Source organism: Geotrypetes seraphini, chromosome 17 (assembly GCF_902459505.1).
Source record: "Geotrypetes seraphini chromosome 17, aGeoSer1.1, whole genome shotgun sequence".
NCBI classification, from domain to species: Eukaryota; Metazoa; Chordata; class Amphibia; order Gymnophiona; family Dermophiidae; genus Geotrypetes; species Geotrypetes seraphini.
In genome coordinates, this window is record NC_047100.1 from 43,652,323 (window position 1) to 43,673,816 (window position 21,494).

The 21,494-nt window shown below is 41.0% G+C and overlaps 1 protein-coding gene and 1 long non-coding RNA gene across 3 annotated transcripts in view; one reads left to right on the top strand and one right to left on the bottom strand.

Moving 5' to 3' along the window:
• LOC117351071 overlaps nt 1-21,494 on the bottom strand; it is a 228,646-nt gene that overhangs the window by 166,708 nt on the left and 40,444 nt on the right. The window lies entirely within an intron of this gene.
• LOC117351070 (high mobility group protein HMGI-C-like) overlaps nt 613-21,494 on the top strand; it is a 55,839-nt gene continuing 34,957 nt past the window's right edge. For both annotated transcript variants that reach the window (XM_033925780.1, XM_033925781.1), the window contains exon 1: nt 613-781. The gene's annotated coding sequence lies outside the window, so the exon portion shown is untranslated. The remainder of the gene's footprint in view (nt 782-21,494) is intronic.

Below are 21,494 nucleotides of genomic sequence, written 5' to 3' on the forward strand. Positions count from 1 at the left end.
CTCTCGGGCTCCCGAAAACAAGTCAAGCAAACTTCAACAAAGAAAATAACATTACTATTTCAGTTTAGCTTCTGCTGTGTTATACAGCAACAAAACTGTATATACTAAGCATTTTTCACATGAAAAGTCCTACTTTAAGCTTAATTTGCCATTCTCTATCTTATAAGTCCAAAGATATACATAGACCTGGTGTTATATGAAATATTACTGTATATGCATATTAAGAGATCTTGCGCTTAGCCGTTTTCTAACCTATTTTCATATGTAATTTGAAGTTGCCAAAAAATTGTGGTTAATTTATGGTCTTTGAAATAAAGACAAAGTAAAATAGATCTATAGATTTGATGAAAAGCCTTATTTCTCTTTCTAAAACCAGTCATTTCGCATTTTCTAGTGCACACAACTTTTTTTTCCCTTCTTCATCAAACTGTCATTTGTGGGGTGAATTTCTTGTACTTTTTTTTTTTTTTTTTTTTTGCATAATGCTATTGAATCTTAAGCCGAATGAAACCAACAGGTTTCACTTACATAGTCAGCATACTGAGGCTCCTCTGCTGGGAGAGCTCTGTTTTTACTCTCATGCTTTCATTATCACGCAGTGGGAGCTGCGGGAACCCCGCTCTCCCTTCTCAAGCTCCTGAAATGAGAAGGTGCCCCTGAACCAGGAGAAACGACAGCCGCTCCACCTCCCCTGCCTCTCTCTCTTGCACTCACCCTTTTCCTCTACACTTACATTTGAGACTTCTAAAGCTCCCAATCAACATCCCCTGCCTCCTGCAAGGTAATGCTTTTTTAAGAACTTTTAAACTTGCTTTTTCAATTATACTGAAGAGAGGTATTTTCACTAGCACAGCCAGGGGCAAGCAGGAATACCAGCCTAGAACTGCCTGCCTTATCTGATGCCATGCTTTCCTCTTAAACTCAGAGTTGACACTTTGCAAAGCGGCTACTGTCACTGCCCTGGTTGCTTTTACCGTTCTGTGACTGGGCTTCTGGCTTTTGGGAAGGTACGTGAATGCATCTCATTTCTTAGGAAAGGCTAGAAGGAGCAGGTGAATGCAGCGGGGATGCCTAACCCATGCCCAGATACTATGCTGGAGTCCAAACAGCATGAGACGATGCCTGGGAAGGGCTCGTTTTTAATTTTTTTAAATTTATTTATATTCCGCATATCACAAATTATTCAGATACTCCAGCATGTTTCCCTATCTGTCCCGGCGGGCTCACACTCTAATGCACCTGGGGCACTGGGGGATTAAGTGATTTGCCCAGGGTCACAAGGAGCAGCGCAGGATTTGAACCCCCAACCACTGGGTGCTGGAGCTGGAGCTCTAATCACTTTACCACAGACTCCCCACCGGAGTTCTAGTGTGTGGCGCCTTTCAGATCTAGAGTTGTGATGGCACTGCATTGAACGGGGGGTCCTAGAGCAGAAATATGATCATTCCCACTGCCGCTGCCTTTTCTTTTCTCTCTCTTGTTGGAATTCTTAGTCTCTTTGACTCTTCTAAGATACTTCATCATCGTTGCTTCCCTTTGGTTGTGTCCTTCGGGATTAAACTTTTTTCCAGCGATCTTATCGATGCTTAGAAATCGTGGAAGAAATTGTGCTCAACTTTTGAGCGATTGCTTCTGCTGCTAGGCTGCTTGCTGACAGGTAGACGTTGCATAACTTTGAGGTTGAATGGATTTTTGCATGAAAGCAGACTGAGAGCCGGTGTTGTAATGGGGCTGATTCTGGTATGCCTGGAAGAGATCAGGGACTTTTCATTTGTTTCGGGTGAAGGGAGTACCGGATGCAGTGTTTAATCTCTGCAAAACTGTGAGAGTCTGATGTGTTAAAAAACATTGTAGGCAGAAGTATGGATATGTGGTACCAAGAAGTAGGAACGTTAACAAAATTGCAATGGAAGCCCAATCCAAAGCCTTTAAGATCTGCACCTATCTTTCTTGTTCTGAACACTTATTTATAGGAAGTTTCTTGGTGTGTCTAATTGACCTGAAGATAGGTGGTGGGATAGTCTCCCTTAATGTTTATTAAATAAAGCACATCAATTGATGGTTAGCTACTCTCCAAGCAATGACCCGGCTTCTAAAATACAGTGTATGTGCAACATTTGAAACTTATCAAGAGAAATATTCCAAGGAGATCGGAACATCTTTAAGCCATTGGTCCAGGGAGATTTCAGGGAGAGGGGGCTGAATAAAGAAGAGGTGTTTAAACTTTCAAACTAAGAGGGGCAGTGAGGGTCTGTAGTCTAAATGGACTTTTGCTGCTTTCTTTTTTTTTAAATAAATTCTGGTTTTCATTATCTTCTGCCCCTCACCACCGAGTTCTGTTTTCTGTCTTCCTGGTACTGGGAAATCCCATATGGCTTCATGTACTCCGAGCAATGCTTCTGCTGCTGCTGCCTACTACTATTATTTCTATAGCGCTGAAAAGGCGTACGCAGGGAGGTGGAGTAGCCCTAATGGTTAGGTCAGCAGCCTGTCAACTAGAGGAATTGGGTCTCATTCCCACTGCAGCTCTTTGTATATCTTTATAATATGTAAACCACTGAAATTTCCTATTGGATAATCTGCTCTCGTACTATGAAGCAGTATCCATAAGTTGAAGGGCAAGAGTAGTAGCATATTAGGTTCATTACACATTTATGAAAGATTATAAATGGAAGAGTATTTAGGGAGATCTTTATATGTCTGTCTGTCCAATCATTATTATTATAATTTTATATTCCGCATATCCTAAAATTCTATGCGGATTACAAATTATTCAGGTACTCAAACATTTTTCACTAACTGTCCTGTTGGACTCCCACTCTGTCTAATGCACCTGGGGCAATGAGGGGATTAAGTGACTTGCCCAGGGTCACAAGGAGCGGTGTGGGATTTGAACCCACAACCTCAGGGTGCCGAGGCCACACACTCCCACATACTGTCATACCAACAGCTTTTTATTTTGCCCGCCTTTCTCTCCCCAGCAGTCTCTGACACTCCCTCTCCCACCCCCAGTCTCCATCTCACCCACCAATGATGGTGTTCCTGGGTGGCACGTCCTTGTCCTCGACACTGCTCTTCAGGTAGGAAGGGCTGCAATAATAGCAACACTGTCTTCCTTCTCTCCCAGGGTCTCAGCTACCACCTCCCCAACACACTCAGGCCTGACCAAGCCTGATAAATGACAGATCCAAACCTAGATAGACCACAACACATGGCAAAGTTACAGAGGTGCCCCAGTACAGTTTTAAAAGCATGGGCGGTGCAAGCATATTGATCACCACAGGTTAATCAAGTCCTTGTGGTTCGCCTTGTGATTCCCCCCCTGCTCTTCCTCCTTAAAGTTGGCACTATTTGCATGTCCAAAGCACATGAGGTCAGCATCAGGAAGCACTGGCCCTGCAACCATATCTGGAATGTGTTCATGATGCTAGCCTTAAGGAGGAGGAGGAGGAGAAGCAGTGGGGAACCACATCACAGACTCTCTCGACCTTACTAGGCTTGACAGTTCTGTCTTCAGCTGACCTACCAGAGTCTGGAGAACCCCACCAGCCATGTTGCTTCACTCAGCTAGCTCTACTTTTTCTTTGGCACCGGAGGCTAATGCAAGGGTATTAGGTGACCTAGGCAACCCTTCAGCTTCACACCCATTCCCTCAACCTATAGGCCTTCCAACAATCATGTTTATCTGAACACAAAGCTTCTGAAATTCTGTGGAGGTGTATTTCCATATATTTAAGGCATGATTCTAAAAACAGCATCTCGACTCTAGGCATCATACCACCAATCAGGACGCACATTAAAAAAAAAAAAAAAGTCGATGGGGTGAAGGACACCTAAAATGTAGACGTTCGCACACGTATGGAGATGTCTAGGCCTGCCTAACAAAGCCTAAAGCCAGCATAGGTGTGGTTCATGCCAGAAGTGGCCTTAGGCATCCTTAGCTATGCCAACGCAGTTCTCATAGGCGCGAGTCAGATGCTTTAAATATAGGCCTGTAAAATGCTGGCCTACATTTAAGGCAGCTGTAGAAGAAAATTAGAGGCGATTCTGGACATGGCGCCTACCGGTGATTGACACATGATAGGTGCCCATTTTTCAGGCACCTACTGCGGCAGGCACCGTTTCCAGAAATCAGGCCCTTTATAGTTTATATTCCACATTTATACAAGGCGGATCACATACTAAGGCGATAATTGATTCAAACTCAGATACACCATCAACAGAAATGTATTTTTAATAATAAAAACAATTTTCCATTGGGGGCTTAATGGGCAGGGAATTTCAGATATCAACAGATAGAGGAGCTGGGGAGAAAGAAAGAAGAAAGATCATGACTAGATTAAAGGAAGGAAATGAGGAGGAGACGGGATTCTATGATCTTGAAAGGATAAGAGGGGGGAAGAAGGAGGTTCAGGGCAGTGGCATACCAAGAGGGAAGGGGTAGAGGGGGGCGGTCCATCCTGGGTGCAGTCCATAAGGGTGTGCTCCAAAGACTCCTCCAAGGGCCAGTGCCAGTATCAAGAACTTCTTCCCAGCAGCGTTTACAAGTCACTGCTCTTGCTGGCTTCGGGCCTTCCTCTCTGCCGGGTCCTGCCTTCGTGGAAACAGGAAGTGGGCGGGACCCCACAGAGAGAAAGGCATGACGCCGGCAAGAGCAGCGACTTGTGAACACTGTGCTGCTGACTGGGGGGGGGGGTGACAAAGACTGTATACTGATTGGGGAGAGGGAGGGATAAGGAAGACCAAGGAAAGGAGGGGAGATAAGAGAGATGCCAGACCATGAGGAAGGGAAAGAGGGAAAGGAAGGAAGGAAAGGAAATGTTAGGCCAGGGAGGGGGTGGAGGAGGTGGAAGAGATGCCAGAACATATGGGGGAGGGAAGGGAAGGTGACTTTCCCATGGCCAGTGGTAAGGGTACGGGTAGGACCTGTGACATACAGGAAGAACATAAGAATAGCCTTACTGGGTCCATCTAGCTTAGTAGCTCATCTTCACGGTGGCCAATCCAGGTCACTAATACTTGGCAAAACCCCAAAAAGTGAGACCAAAAGCAAAAAAGTACCGTGGAACGTGATGTTCAGGATTCAGGTATTTATTCAGTCAATAGACGATGCAAACAACAGTTCCCAACAAAGAAATCTACATATGCAATGAAAGCTGTGGACCCAACATGGTCCGTGTTTCGACTAACCGCCTTCTTCAGAAGTCCAATGGTTTGCAATATCACAATAAAAACATCTAATAGTGGATATTCTCAAAGTTGAGGAATGCAGCAGCTAGAGTTCCTCACTCAGATTTCGAGCAGAGAACACTGATCTCATCAACTTTGAGAGCATCACGTTCCACGGTACTTTTTTGCTTTTGGTCTCACCATTTCACTGTGGAACCTTTGGGTTTCCTTTTTGCTTTGCTTCTGTAAACCCCCCAAAAGTAGCAACATTCCTTGCTACCAATCCAGGGCAAGCAGTGGCTTTCCCCATGTCTGTCTCAATAACAGAATATGGGCTTTTCCTCCAGGAACTTGTCCAAACTTTCTTTAAAGCCAGCTACATTAACCGCTCTTACCACAACCTCTGGCAACACGTTCCAGAGCTTAACCATTCTCTGAGTGAAAAAATATTTCTTCTTGTAGGTTTTAAAAATGTTTCCCTGTAACTTCGAGTGTCCCCTAGATTTTGTCATTTTTGATGAAGTAAAACATCGATCCACTTGTGCCCCTTGAAACTGAAAGAGAGTACTCAGTTTTCATAATGCATACTTTATTGCGTAGAGATAGTAAAATTATTGGTTCAGGATAAAAGAAAAACAGGTCCATCAACTCCAAACACCTGAAGTATTTCTCTTTCTCTTTCTTCACAGTTGCACTTCATGTGAAGTCTGACTTCTGGGGGTTTCCATTTCCGTTGTTTTCTGCACATTTCTAATTTTCTAGTTTGTGGTCCTTTATCCTATATTTGGTACACATCTGCCTGTGTTTTGCATGTATGACGGACATAATATTCTGTTAGCGTGTGTAGGGATCTATTACAGTCCAGCTTGTTTTGCCCTTCCAATGCGAGATACACAATATGAGCTTTCTAGTATCTGTTACGTTTGCTGTGTTGATATTGCTGGAATTCTGGCAGTTAGGGCTGTGGTAATAGGGCAAGCTTGTTATATAGGTCCCGACTGTTTATTTTGCAGGGTTTTCTATTCCTACACAAAGTAGCTGGAAGTGGAGGAAGTTACTGTTGCTGAGCTAACACTAGAATTTGAATATTCTTGTTTGTATACCCAGTAGTTAGGGGAAACATCCGACTTCTGCTCTGCATGCGTCGTTTGGGGAGTTTCTGTGGATACAGAGTATTATGTTTACAGAATTAAGAAGTGTGGGGTTTATATTGAAAGGTCTGTCCCATAACCAGACTTCAGTTTTATCTACGAGGTTGAACGAGGCTATAATTACATTACATTAGGGATTTCTATTCCGCCATTACCTTGCGGTTCAAGGCGGCTTACAAAAGATTTATAAACGGGGGTTACAATGGAAGAACGGATGATATACTAGAGTGGTAAGTAGTAGATCTTTTGACATTTTCGGGGCAAGGATTAATACAGCTTACAAGAAGTGTGTAAATGGAAGTTACATTGGTAGCATAATTGTTATTGCTGAGGTAGTAAGGGTAGATTTTTTGTCAATTTTAGCGTTGTTAATAGTACGTGAAGTTAGGGCTGATTTAGGAATTTCTTGAAAAGTATAGTTTTTATTTCTTTTCTGAATGTCTTGTAGGCTGAGGTGGTCATCAGCAGGTTGGAGATCCGGGTATCCAGTTTTGTGGCTTGAGTAGCTAGGAGGCCGTCGTGTAGTTTTGATCTTTTTACTTCTTTGATCGGAGGAGGTATGAATGGGGAATGCGCTTTTCTGTGTCTGAGTGTGGATGCTTGGTTGAGGCGGTTGTTCAGGTAGGAAGGACTGTCTCCATTTAGGGTTTTAAATAGCATGCTGTAGAATTTGAATTGTATTCTTTCTTGGATTGGTAGCCAATGTGAGTTGATGTAAGCTTCTGTGAAGTGGTCATGTTTTCTCAATGAGTAGATGAGTCTCAAAGCTGTATTTTGGATTGTTTGATCATAGTAGCAGGGCATGGGGGAAGAGGATGTTGCAGTAGTCCAGCAGTCCTAGGATTAGGGATTGTACTATAAGCTGGAATTCAGTTCTTTCAAAGAATTTCCGGACTAGTCTCAGATTTCTCATGATTGCGAAGGATTTCTGGATTGTTTTGTTTATTTGCGGTTGCATGGTACAGCATCTGTCTATGGTAATTCCTAGTAGTTTTATGGTGGTTTGGATGGGATAGTTGATTGAGTTGAGTTCTAAATTGGTTAAGGTTTGGACTTTGTCATTTTCGAAGAGGATGAATTTAGTTTTGTCTGGGTTGAGTTTAAGTTTGTGATCTTTCATCCAGATCGTAACTGTTTCTAGTGTTCAGTGTAGGATGTTTGACATGGTGGGTTTAGGCTGATCATATGGTATGAGGATGTAATGTCATCCGCGTAGCTATAGGTGGTTATACCTAGATTGTTCAGATGTGTTCCGAGAGAAGCAGTGTATAGGTTGAAGAGGGTGGGGGATAGTGGGGAACCCTGTGGTACTCCGCAGGGGTTTGACCAAGGTTCTGATTTTTTGTTGTTTGATTTTACACTGTAGGTTCTGGATTTTAGGAAGCCTTCAAACCAAGAGTATACTTTATCAGAGATACCTATTGCGTCCAAGATTTGCAGAAGGATATTATGATCAACTAGGTCAAATGCTGCAGTCAGGTCCAGTTGTATGAGGAGCATTTTTTTCCCTGTGCTGAGGTGTTGTCTGATTGTGTCCATAAGGGAGCCTAGAAGAGTCTCTGTGCTGAAGTTGGTTCTGAAGCCAGATTGCATGGGGTGGAGTAGGTTATGGTCATCCAGATAGTTAGTGAGTAGTTTGGCTACTAGGCCTTCTGTAAGTTTGACATATAGCGGTATTGAGGCAATAGGTCTGAAGTTGGATGGTTGGTCTGGTGGTCCTTTTGGATCTTTTTTGGATTGGGGTGATGATGATTTCGCTGAGTACAGTGGGGAAAATGCCTTCCGTGAGCGTGGTTTGAATCGATTGTAGAAGTAGAGTACGGAATTTTACACTGGAGATAGTAAGGAGATATGAAGGGCAGTGGTTGAAGTCACAAGAGGCGTGGCTGTATTTTTTGTAGAGGTTATTGAATTTGGGCCATTGTATGTTGGGGAATTGAGACCATGTTCTGTCTGCTGCTGTTGTATCTTTTTCTGTGGGGTGAATTGTGATTACGTTTAGGTGGGATGGGGTAGAATTGAGGGTGGCTCTGGCATTGGTAATTTTGTTCTTGAAGTGATCTGCTAGGAGGGTAGCTGAGGGGGTGGGGTATTGTTTGTGGTTGTGTAGGGTTTGGTGTCTGTCAGATCTTTTAAGATTTGGAATAGTTTTTTGGGGTCTTGGGTTTCTGTGCCTATAAGATTTGTGTAATGAGTTTTCCTCTTGTCTTTTAGTAGAAGTTTGTATTGTTTGTTGATGTTTTTCCAAGCAATTTTTGTTTGATCTAGGTTTGTTTTTCTCCATTTTCTTTCTAATCTTCTACACTGTCTTTTGAGTTGGAGCAGTTCATTGTCAAACCATTGGACTGATCTCCTGCTGGTTCTGGTTTTGGTTTGTAGTGGGGCTAGTTCATCAAGGATGTTGGTGGACATATGCTTCCAGTGAGAGATGAAGTTTTTTGGGTCTCGGTCTTGGATTGATTCATCTACTTTTGTCCAGAAGGTGGTTGGCTCGATATATTTGCGTGAGGTGTATGTTATTTTTTTGGGTTGAGGTGTGGTTTTGGTCTTGTTCCAGTTGATGTTGAAGTTGTAGGTGTAGTGGTCTGACCAAAGAGATGGGGACCAGGTTCCTTTGGGAGTTTGAATTGCTGGGGTGGATGGTTGGTGCGTCATGAATGCTGCAATGTCCAGTTGATGACCTTTTTCATGTGTGGTTTGTGAGTTTAGGATTTGGAAGGACAGGGCATTGAGGAATGATAGACAGTTTTTTGCTGGTGTGGAAGTTGGGTCTTCTAGGTGAAGATTTAGGTCTCCTAGGATAAGGTTGTATTCCGCAGTTAAGGAATTTTGGTAAATGAAGTTTTCAAATTCTGGACTCACTGTGGTCCAGTTGCCTGGCGTTATATAACAGAGCATGCAGTTTAGTGAGTTTTTTAGTGTAGTGCTTGTGAGATGACAGGCGAGGAAGTCCATTTGCGGGGTGGATGTTTTTTTCTAGTATGTTTAGGGTTAGGGAGTCCTTAATTATTATTGCTACTCCTCCTCCTCTTTTTTTCTCTCTGCAGGTCACTGTTATTTTGTACCCCTGAGGGCAAACCTCAGTTATTCTAGGGTCTGTGTAATAATAGTAATAATAGTGTTATCGAGTGAGTGAAACTGACAAGGGTTTCTTTCTTACACCAAAGGCATGTAAAACATTTTCCTCTAGTGACTTTATAGCCATCTTTTAGAGTCCCCAGATCACTTGCAACCTCTTTTAGGCTCCCTACTGCTATGTGGAGAGTTTCTTTCTTCTAATGACATTTGAGCCCCCCAATTCTGTTACAGAATATTAGCGCAAATCCGCATTGATCCGCCCAGTTCTGCCAGGCGTATGGCAGGTACCTAAACGCGGCAAGTATCATGCAAAATTTACAAGGGTTCTGCTGAAAAGTTCTCAGCGAAGCCAACAAAGTTGGGGTAGAAACATAGAAACATAGAAAATGACGGCAGAAAAGGGCTATAGCCCATCAAGTTTCCATCGAGGGCTATACACTTAGGCCAGTGATGTCCCACTTTTTGTCGTTACATATTTTTTCCCGATGGAACTAAAAAGAGTGGAACATCACTGGACTAAGGGCTTCTTTTACAAAACCGCACGCTAAATTGCCACACACGCTAGCCGCTACCGCCTCCTTATGAGCAGGCGGTAGATTTTTGGCTAGCGCATGCTATAGCATGCGCTAATCCGATGCATGCGATAAAACGTTTAGCACACCTTCGTTAAAGGAGCCCTAAGTGTATAGCTCTCGATGGAGACTGCCCCAACTTTGTTGGTTGAGCTGAGAACTTTTCAGCGGCCTCTTGTATATAATTCGGCAAGTTGTGCGTGTAAGTGGAAGCCCCGCCAATGCTCTGTCCATGTGTATGCTCCTTGCATTTATTTTAGTTTTTTTTAAGTCATTTATATACTGCTTATCAATGGAGATTCTCAAGGCGGTTTACGTTCAGGTGCTCAAGTATTTTTTCTCTGTCTGTGCCAGCGAGCTTACAATCTATCTTAGAATAGCACATCAGTAGCACTTCTATGTACACTTATGCAAAAAACAAAAAAAACTTTGACAACCTAATAGCCTCCAAAGCAGCTAAACTGGACAGACAAATCACCACTCTGTTATCTTCAACTACAAACTACAAAACCTTCGAGAGATATTAAAACCATACTCTTCAAAAAACACATAAAACCTATCCAGTACGACCAATCCCAACCCAACATCCAACACTCTCTATACCCTTAGTACTCTCTAATATTCTTCTATTTACCAAACGTTATCTAAAACCCCATAATTCACCCTATTCTTATCTCCTAAAGACTTCTAGTTCCCGTTGGTAACTCTTTACCCAACGTTTTGGGGTTGTTGTTTTTTTATTACCTTAAAAATTTTATGTCATCGCTTATTCTATCCCTTCAAATTTTGAATGTAATTCTTGTTTTAGTTTGGATGTAATCCGCCTTGAACCGCAAGGTAATGACGGAATAGAAATCACTAATGTAATGTAATAATTACACATACTTAAGGCTCCTTTTACAAAGCTACGGTAGAGGTTTCCACCGCGGGCCGACGAGGTAAAAGCTCCGATGCTTATGAGCGTCCGAGCCTTTACCTCGCCGGCCCGTGGTTTAGTAAAGAAATTGCCTTTCTTGTGTCAGGCTAAGGTATGGACAGCATGTAGGATATGATCTATTTCCTGCCTATTTTGAAACATTTTCAGTATAAGTTGGAACCATTTTTGCTATAATCATTGTCTTTTCTAGATTTCCCTGTAGTTTTCCATAATTAACAGTAGGTTTCTAGCAGATTCAAGTTGTTTTGCAGACTTCCTGGAATATGGTATGAAAGGACCATCAAGTAGATATTTAATCACCGAGGTTTTTGCTTTCAGTCTTCGGGCTAAAAGCAGATATAGATGTTTAAAGGATGTAGGAGTGAGGCTAAATTCCTGTCCTACTCCATGATCTTACCTGAATCATAACCAGTTCATCTCTACCTGCTTCACCACACTCTCTTCTTTTTAGGAGGAGAAAATTGCTCATCATCTGTTTTCCTCCAAATTTGTCATTGTTTTTATTGCCATCCATATCCCCAGCTTTATTTCTCCTGCAGTCCTTCCCTCCATCTTTCACATCCTCAACCCGTCACTTTCCACAGTAGCCATTCCCACCATCTTCAAACCTGCTGTGATCACACTCCTCCATAATCCTTCACCTGGCCTTTTCTGCCTTGCTATTATCCCATTCCTCTCCTCACTTTTACATGCAAATTAGAGAATGACACAGGGATAAATTTTTCCTTGTCCCCACGGGAACTCATTTTCGCCCCATCCTGGCGAGTTCGTTGCCTGTCCCTTCCCCATTCCTGCAAGCTCTGTCCTCATCTGCACAAGCCTCAAACAGTGATGTCACAATGGGTTCATTATCCTATACTTGGCTCACAAAGAATCAGTCTGAATGGGCCCAGTCACTGACCCTCAAGCCTTTAATGAAAAACTAGAGCAAGTGCATAATTGGCTGGACAAAAACAGATTAGCTCTTAATATTAATAAAACTAATGTCATGCTTTTTCCCTGGAAGGATAGTTTTTCTCTTATTACTCCTATTTCAATTTCAAACGTCCCTCTACAATTAGTTAAAAATATAAAAATTTTAGGAGTAATTTTTGATAACAAACTTAACTTTCACGATCATATCAGTAGTATTGTGAAAACTACCTTTTACAGATTGCGGAAAATTCGTTCAATTTCTAAATTTCTCTGTCCTAAAGCACTAAATATACTTATTCACTCTCTGGTGATATCTAAAATCGATTATTGTAATTCCCTATTTAAAGGAATTGCTTTACAAGAAATAAAACGACTACAAATCATTCAGAATGCATCAATTAAATTAATAACAAAATCCAAAAAGTTTGATCATGTAACACCACTCCTTAAAAAGGCTCACTGGCTTCCTGTTATGCACCGAATTACGCATAAATTATGTACAATTATTTTTAAAACTTTATATAATAAGACCCCAGCATTTTTATTTAGATTACTTATCCCTTATTCTGCAAAGAGAACCTTGAGATCTAGCGAACAAAATCTTTTATCCATTCCTTCTCTAAAAATTATCAATACAAGGAGACAATTTATCTTCTCCTGTACGGCACCGCAAACATGGAACGCCCTCCCTATGTTTTTACGGGAGGAGAAAGAGTTTGTAAAATTTAAAAACGAATTAAAAACTTTCCTTTTTAGAGATGCATTTGCAAGTTAATCTTTTATTTTATTGCTTTGCTTATTTTATTCCCCTAAATGTCTTATTACCCTTTTGTATTTCCCTTTGATGTCTCCTCTTTACTTTACAAATTGTACTTCATCCCTCCTTTCCTTTTGTTAAACAATGTTAATTTTTAGTATAATAAGTTTATTTATTAATTGTATGGACTGTTTTGTTACCTAAGCTATGTAGCTTTTTAAATGTTCACCGCTTAGAAACTTTGTCTAAAGCGGTTAATCAAGCCATCTAATAAACTTGAAACTTGAAAACTTGAAGAATGCTGGTGTAGAAGGCCCGAGGTTGAGATAGACACTAAAGAATGGTACGGGATGGTTTCCTGCGGTTATCAGCGGGGACAGGAATGGTGAAGAATTTTGTCACCGTGTCATTCTCTACTCAGAATCTTCCTCCTCCTGACATAGGGTAACATGGCAGCCCTCCAGTTTTAACCATTAAGTCACTCCATTTGAGGCAAGTACCTGCATAGTCCCCATGCTCACTCAAAGTATTTCTGCCACCATACCCACAGCTAGGCTCTGCATTTTCCCTGCTACTTCTGGAGAAGTGAAACATTGATGGAGAGGGTGATAGTGAGGAAAGAAGTAAATCAGGAGTGGGAAAAGAATCCCAGTAGGGAGACCAACAAATATATGTTTGCCTAGGGCCAAATGCAGTGTTAACCCGGTCTTGCCAGTTTGCTATGGCTTTGATGAGATCTTCAATGTATTGGGTCACAAAAGTTCATGCAGCTATATCAGTTATACTACTAATACTACCACTACTTATCATTTCTATAGTGATGCTAGACATACGCAGCACTGTACATTAGAATATGCAAGAGACAGTCCCTGCTCAGTAGAGCTTACAATCTAATCAACAGACAAACAGGACAAGTAGGCGGTTAGGGGCTTTCTCAGGCAGGCATATGTGCTTTACCAGTGAGTGGGATCAGGAGTTAAAAGCAACTTTGAAGAAGTGGGCTTTTAGGAGCTTGATGTGATGACTTAAGCGGTTTATTCCAAGCTTGTGATGCAGCAAAAGAGAAGGAATGTAGTCTTGAGTTGGCAGTAGAGGAGAAGGTTGTAGTAAACCGACGCTGATATCTAATGCTTTCCAGTGTAGTTATGGTTTGTGTCAATAAGTTCCATGAGGTTGAGAAGCAAATAGATCATGGCGCCAGTATTATTTTATTTATTCATTCAATTTTCTATACCGTTCTCCCAGGAGAGCTCAAAACGGTTTACATGAGATTATTAAGGTATTCAAGCTTTTTTTTCCTGTCTGTCCTAGTGGGCTCACAATCTATCTGGGGCAATGGGGGGATTAAGTGACTTGCCCAGGATCACAAGGAGCAGCATGGATTTGAACCCACAACCCCACGGTGCTGAGGCTGTAGCTTTAACTACTGCGCCACAGTCTCCCTACTCTTTCCCCTGCTGCATCTATACTGCCACCAGCGCTCCCTTTCTTCCACTAGTCATGCGCCTTGCACTGGAAGGCAATATTCCCTTTTACCTGTAGATTATACAGAGTAGATAGTATGTAAGCATCTTTTTTGATGACGGATCTCAATCTGTTATACATGGAAGGAGCTCACAAGCACAAACATCTCTGATGTCAATCCGTTTTGCTGCCAAAAACCCTCTAACTTTGCCTCCATGATATTTCCAATCAGAAAGGCACTGCTCAGGGTGGCCCTTTTGGAACTCAGCTCCTCCATGGCATCCTTACAAGGTTGTTGGGAGTTCATTGTTCTCCGGTATGAAAGACTCTTGCTTTAACACATTTCCAGACGTGACTTAATTGAATGTCTCAGCTCCTGACGAAGTTTTTGAAACGGAGCTCTGTCGAGCCGTGACAGGAACCCGCTGTGATCCAGATAAGTTTTGTGATTTTGGATCTTTTCAACAAAACAATAATTTTTTTTGCATTTTGAGCATTTTTGAATATAACATCATGGAATGGGGCTTATGAAACGCTCGTTTGTTTCTTCTCCTCCCTCTCAGTACTTTTGCTGAGTGTTTATTTATTGGCATTATTGATTATTAGAGAGACAGTATGATGCTCGAGGCAGGACTTATTCAGGTTTACTAACCTGGTGCTGGTCACCCATACGTTTCCTGCCTGGGCCTAAACAGTTTTCGGTGATTGCTATTAACTAAATTTCGGCCCGTACTGATGTATCTCCTTATTTAAATTCCTGCTAAGAGCCGGCTCTGCTGCTCCAAGGGGATGCGAAGCGTTCTGCCAATTATTATTTTTTTTTCTTTGTTACCCTTAAAAGGCTTCAGGATTTCTCCGAGACATGCATGCTATAACAGTTAGAAGCAGTAGTGGTAACAGTGATAGCTTACTGTTTATAAAGGATGATGAAGACCATGACATAGTTCGTCTTGCATTCCAAAATCCTTTGTTATGGCACTTGTATCAAGAACAGTAATGTCACAGAAAAATGCTCCTCAGTTTTGTATGCAGAAAAAGTGCCAACGTGCCATGGGCGTAGATGCAATATGTGGAAATATACCTTTGGGTTGGCTCCTCCCCAACCCCACAAATAGCTCCGTCTAGAGCAGTGGTCTTCATTAATTGTTAAACTGGGACCACTTTGGATTCTAATGAGCTGAAGGAGAGCCGCTAAATATCTTCTCATGAGGAGCCATGACATTGCTGACCAGTATGTGTCAATGACATCCAAGCCTACAGCCCACCTTCAGACTTCATTGGGAAGTATTCTCAAGGTTGTGACCATTTCCAAATGCATTCTCTTTCGTCTACTGAGAAATGCCTTGTCCTTCAAGCACGTGTTTTTCCTCCTCCCCTCCATCTACTTTCCCCATTTTGTCTTGAGCCTGATGACGAAATACAGCAAGTATCAGATGTGGATGTTGTGGCATCTCTCAGTTTGGAAATTTAGCCATATCATTAATATGATTTCCTCTTCACACTGAGTGAGGTGAAGTTTTGGATTTCTCAAGGTTTGAATAACATCACTTTCATCTTCGTATTATACTGAGGGGCCACCACTGGTCCCCAGGCCTTGCCACCTCACTAGTCTAGAGAGACTGCTGGAGGCAATTTGACTTCTGACTGTTGCTTCTGTGGTAGCCTCTACTCTTGTAGAGGAGCTAGAATAGGCTGTTCATAAAGATTTTTTGCTGTGCGTAAGTCTTTAGTACTTTGTAGGGAAGATGCTTATATATCTGTGTGCATATGTGTATAGTGCTTGTTCAGAGGTATATCTATGGTAATAGTTTAGTATAGGATATATAGCAGGAATTCTTATAATAAATAATAATAATAATTTTATTCTTATATACCACCAAAGCCATGGAAGTTCAAGGCGGTTTACAACAAGAAGCGCTGGACAATCAGCGAAGAGGTCACAAATCAAAGTCATCAATACAGTCTTACATAATGAAAGAAGTGGAAAGCTATATAGTTCTTAAGGTTACTGGTTGAATTAGCAGAGCTGAATAAATTCTTAGTTTACAAATCGATTGAACAAATTCGTTTTTACCAATTTTCTAAAATTGAAGTAGGATGAGGAGAGCGTGATAACGTTACTAAGCCAATCGTTCCATTTGCCTGCCTGGAAGGCAAGAGTTCTGTCCAGATTGAGATCCATCAAAAAGGATGGAGTCGGTCCAGAGGAAGGCTACTAAAATGGTGTGTGGTCTTTGTGATAAGGCCTATGGGGACAAACTTAAAGATCTCAATCTGTATACTTTGGAGGAAAGGCAGGAGAGGGGAGATATAGAGTTTAAATACCTACGTAATATAAATGTGCATGAGTCGAGTCTCTTTAATTTGAATAGAAACTCTGCAATGAAAGGGCATAGGATGAAGTTAAGAGGCGATAGGCGCCAGAGTAATCTGAGGAAATACATTTTTAAAGAAAGGGTGGTAGATGCATGGAAGAGTCTTCCGGAAGAGGTGGTGGAGACAGAGACTGTCTGAATTCAAGAGGGCCTGGGATAGGCACTTGGGATCTCTCAGAGAGAGAAAGAGATCATGGTTACTGTGGATGAGCAGACTAGACGGGCCATTTGGCCTTTATCTTCCGTCATGTTTCTATATGCACCTCACAAATATTTAAAGCTGATCACAATGATTAAAGGACTGGTCAGACTAACCAGGAATTTGACCAGTGGGCCGCCGCATGAGCAGACTGCTGGGAACGATGGATCACTGGTCTGACCCAGCAGCGGCAAATCTTATGTTCTTACAATATACATTTATAATAACCGTGACTAATCAAAACTATAAAAGAAAGCCACCCTATAATAGTTTCAAGTTTTATTAAAATTTGATAAAAATCGCTGATCAGGATTTCTAAGCGAGTTACAATAAACAATTTAAGGGTTTAAAAGATGACAATACATATAACAAAACTAAAACTTGTTTGAAATAAAAAGGTGTTTCCTAAACAACCTGTAAAGAGGGAAAGGCCTGATTTGCCCCTCCCCCCTTTTACAAATCCGTGATAGCTGTTTTTAGCGCAGGCCGGCATGCTGAATTCTCTGCGCTGCTCCTGACACTCAGTTCCTATGAGCGTTGGGAGCAGTGCATTCAGCGTACCGGCCTGCGCTAAAAACCGCTATTGCGATTTTGTAACAGGAAGGGTGATTAGGTAGTTCTTCTCACAGTTTTGCTGCTTGATATGAAAAGGAAGAATTTATTAATTGTTTAGATTTTTTGCCGCTAAGATTTGAAAAGTTGAAATAATGTATATTGCGAAACAAATAGGTGGGTTTTTTTTGTCTGAGGCAGACAGAATAATTTGTACATATAATGGTGGAGTCAGGCCATACTGATACAATCAAATTTAAACAGAATTCTCGCTTCGATGGAAAGCCAGTGTAGTTGATTCAAGTTTGATGACGTATGGTCTGTATTAGATAGTGAAAAGGTATGTAAGCAGACAGCTGTGTTGTGAACACAAGAGTTAGCATACTGGGACAGACCAAAGGTCCATCATGCCCAGTATCCTGTTTACAACAGTGGCTGACCCAGGTCCCAAGTAGCAAAACCGATTTTAAGCTGCTTATCCTAGGAATAGGCAGTGGATTTCCCCAAGCCATCTCAATCATGGCTTATGGAAAAAGGATCCAAATGAAGAAAAAAAGAACAGACATAAGCATTGGCAAGTTAGATGCAAAGCATTGATAAAGAAAGCTAAGAAAGAATATGAAGAGAAACTTGCCAGCGGCAAAAAACTCATAGTAACAATTTTTTTTTAGGTACATCAGAAGCAGAAAACCTGTGAGGGAATCTGTGGGACCATTGGAATATCAAGGAGCAAAGGGGCGCTCAGGGAGGGTAAAGCCATAGTCCAGTCTTCCAATTTCCTAACTTTTTACACACTGCATGCGTTTTACCAACTTTGAACAGTTTAGTGTCATCTGCAAATTTTTAATCACCTCACTTGTTCCAATTTCAAGATCATTTATAAATTTTTTTATATAATTTTGGGACATCTTGGCCTCCCGAAAATGCTGCCTGAACATAATGCTAGGTTGCTTAATATCCTTTTATCTCTGGCCCTCAAAAATATTTTACACTGTTGGAAAGATTCATCCAAGGCTGATTATGTCACTTGGTGGAATACATTGTGCCTCACTGCGAAATATGAGTGTTATAGCTGATAAACACAAGTCTATGCATTCCTACCTTAAAACCTGGAGCCCGGTCAACTCATATTGCAACACAGGATGACAGCATTCAGTTATTGCGCTAAGAATTAGCCATTTATATCAGAACTCATCTCATTATGGCTCACGTCCTGAATTGCTATTACATTATAATTCTAGTGTCTCTCTGTATTTGGTTATCATATACTGCTACGGCTGCTAATTGTGTCAATATTTTCTCCCAAATAGGCATAGATCAGCTTGTTGTATTGTATTACATAGATATTGTTTGACTCCTTTTTCTGTACAACTTGTCTGTATTTGTCACTTTGTTAGAATTTTTTCTCTTTTTTGTATAAAAAGCAATAAAAAAATATCTGAACTTAAGTTTATAAATAAGTTAAATAGCACCGGTCCCAGTACAGATCCCTGAGGCACTCCACTATTTACCCTCCTGCATTGAGAAAAATGGCCATTTAACCCTACGCTCTGTTTTCTGTCTGATAACCAATTCCTAATCCACAACAGAACATTTCCTCCTGTCCCATGACTCTATATAAATTTTCTCAGGAACCTCTCATGAGGAACTTTGTCAAAAGCTTTCTGAAAATCTAGATGCACTATATCAACCGGCTCACCTTTATCCACACCTTCAAAAACATGCAGCAAATTGGTGAGGCAAGACCTCCCTAGGCTCTACCTATGCCGACTCTGTCCCATTAAACCTTGCTTGTCTATGTGTTCCATAATTTTATTTTTTATTATTGTTCCCACTGTTTTGCCTGGTACTGAAGTCAGGCTTAAAAGTCTGTAATTTCCTGGATCTCCCCTGGAACCCTTTATAAAAACTGGTGTATCATTGAGATTGGGAGTACCAGGGATATTATTACATTGGACATTGCTTGATGGATTAGGTAGAGTTTTAGTCACCCTTTTTACTATTATTATTACTACATTTGCCACCCTGCAATCTTCAGGTATTACAGATGATTTTAGTTATACATTACAAATCACTAACAGCAGCATTTTTGTAGTGATGATTATGTTTGAAGGCGTTGGTTTGAAGGGTTGTGCATGAGATTTAATGAAGTTATAGTTTGAGTTCCAAGCAGAACATAGGCAGCTGGGGGTAATACATTGATTCTGTCCATCATATGGTAAAATCTGGCTTTCCAGAAAATGACTGTCATTCCTGTCGTTTGAAAATCCCAACTTGTGGGGATGTCCACAGTCTGCATCATTTCTTGACTTCATTAGAATTTCTTCTTGTTTCTATTTCTTGCATTTATTAGTCATCCAGACCATGTTGTGGGCAGGGCAGTGCTGGGACATGTTTTACTCAAGCATGGAAAATACTGTGGAGATGCAGAGAAATAGAGAAAATGACAGCAGATAAATATTCAGCTGGTGGCAGTTGCTATTTTATGGGCCCCCACTGGCATTATTTCATGGCTATTCAATGCCAGGCTATGTCTGGGCACCAGCATTGAATATCCAGGTTTGTGTGGCATTCAGCACTTAACCACTTAAGTTAAAATGGACAAAGATAGGATTGTTTTTATAGGATTGTGCAATTTTGGAGACCGCACCTTCAAAAAGATATAAATAGGATGGAGTCAGACCAGAGGGCTGCAACAGAATTGGGTAGTGGTCTTTGTCATAAATCATATGAGAACAACAAAAAAATGGAGTTACAAAGGTATTTCAACTGTTGATGATCTAGACCAGTAGTCTCAAACTCACGGCCTGGGAGCCACATGCAGCCCGCCAGGTACTATTTTGAGGCCCTCGGTATGTTTATCATAATCACAAAAGTAAAATAAAATAGTTTCTTGATCGTATATCTCTTTAGCTATAAATTACAATATTATTATTAAGATTTAGCCAAAAGGAAAGATTTATTACATTACATTACATTACATTAGTGATTTATATTCCGCTTGTGCCTTGCGGTTCTAAGCGGATTACAATTTATAAGACTGGACATTTCCAGTAGCGGTGCAGTACATAGATTCAAGAATGTGTCAGGATACAATTGTTAATCTGGGTTTTTCGGAGGAACTTGAAAGCTAATAGTAGATTGTGATAAGTTGTTGTGATGAGTAGATATAATAAAGTCAGGATTCTGGTAGGTTGTTGTGATGAATAGAAATAATAAAAGTCAGGGTTCTGATGTATTGCGATGGTGGTGGTCATGAGAGTATTTTCTATTGTTGTTGAGGGGTTATGATGATGGGAAGTGTTTTTTGAAGAGATAAGTTTTGATTTCTTTTCGGAATATTTTGATGTCTGTTGAATTTATCAGTAGATTGTTGATGGTGGGATCAATCTTTGCTGCTTGTGTCGCTAAAAGGCTGTCGTAAATTTTCTTTCGTCTTGTTCCGTTGAGAGGGGGGTGAATGAATAGGCTCCGAGTTCTCCTTAATCTATGAGATAGGTTACGGTGTAATCTGTTGTTTAGGTATATGGGTGCTGTTCCGTGTGTTACTTTGTATAGTAGACAGTAGAATTTGAACTGGGATCTTGCTTTTATTGGTAGCCAGTGTGAGTCTAGGTATGCGTTTGTGATGTGGTCATATTTGCCAAGGGAGTAGATGAGTCTGAGGGCCGTGTTCTGAACCGACTGCAGTTGCCTTAACATATAGTTTGGGCAGGACAAGTAGAGGCTGTTGCAATAATCTAACATACTTAGTACCAGGGATTGTACCAATAACTTGTATTGATCTTTGTTGAAGTATTTTCTTATTTTTCTCAGATTACGCATAGTGAAGAATGCTCTTTGGATGATTTTGTGGATATGAGTCTGCATTGTGCAATTTCTGTCAAGTTGTATTCCCAGGATTTTGAGTGTGTTTTGCATTGGGTACTTGATTGTATTTAATTCTAGTTCAGTGAAAGATGGTTTTTTTTCCATCTCTAGAAGGAGGAATTTGGTTTTTTCCGTGTTCAGTTTTAGTTTATGACTTGACATCCATTTTTCTACCGTTTCCATTATTATTTTCACGTGGTTTGTGGGTAAGGGGTCTTGACTGTTTAATGGGAGGATGATAGTTATGTCATCCGCGTAGCTGAATGATACTGTGTTTAGGGCGTCTAGGGTTATGCCGAGGGATGCTATGAAGAGGTTGAATAATATTGGTGATAATGGTGATCCTTGTGGTACCTCATACAAAATTGTCATTTCTTTAATAAGACATTAACTATTTTTATTTTGAGGCACTAAGTACCTACAAATCCAAAATGTGGCCCTGCAAAGGGTTTGAG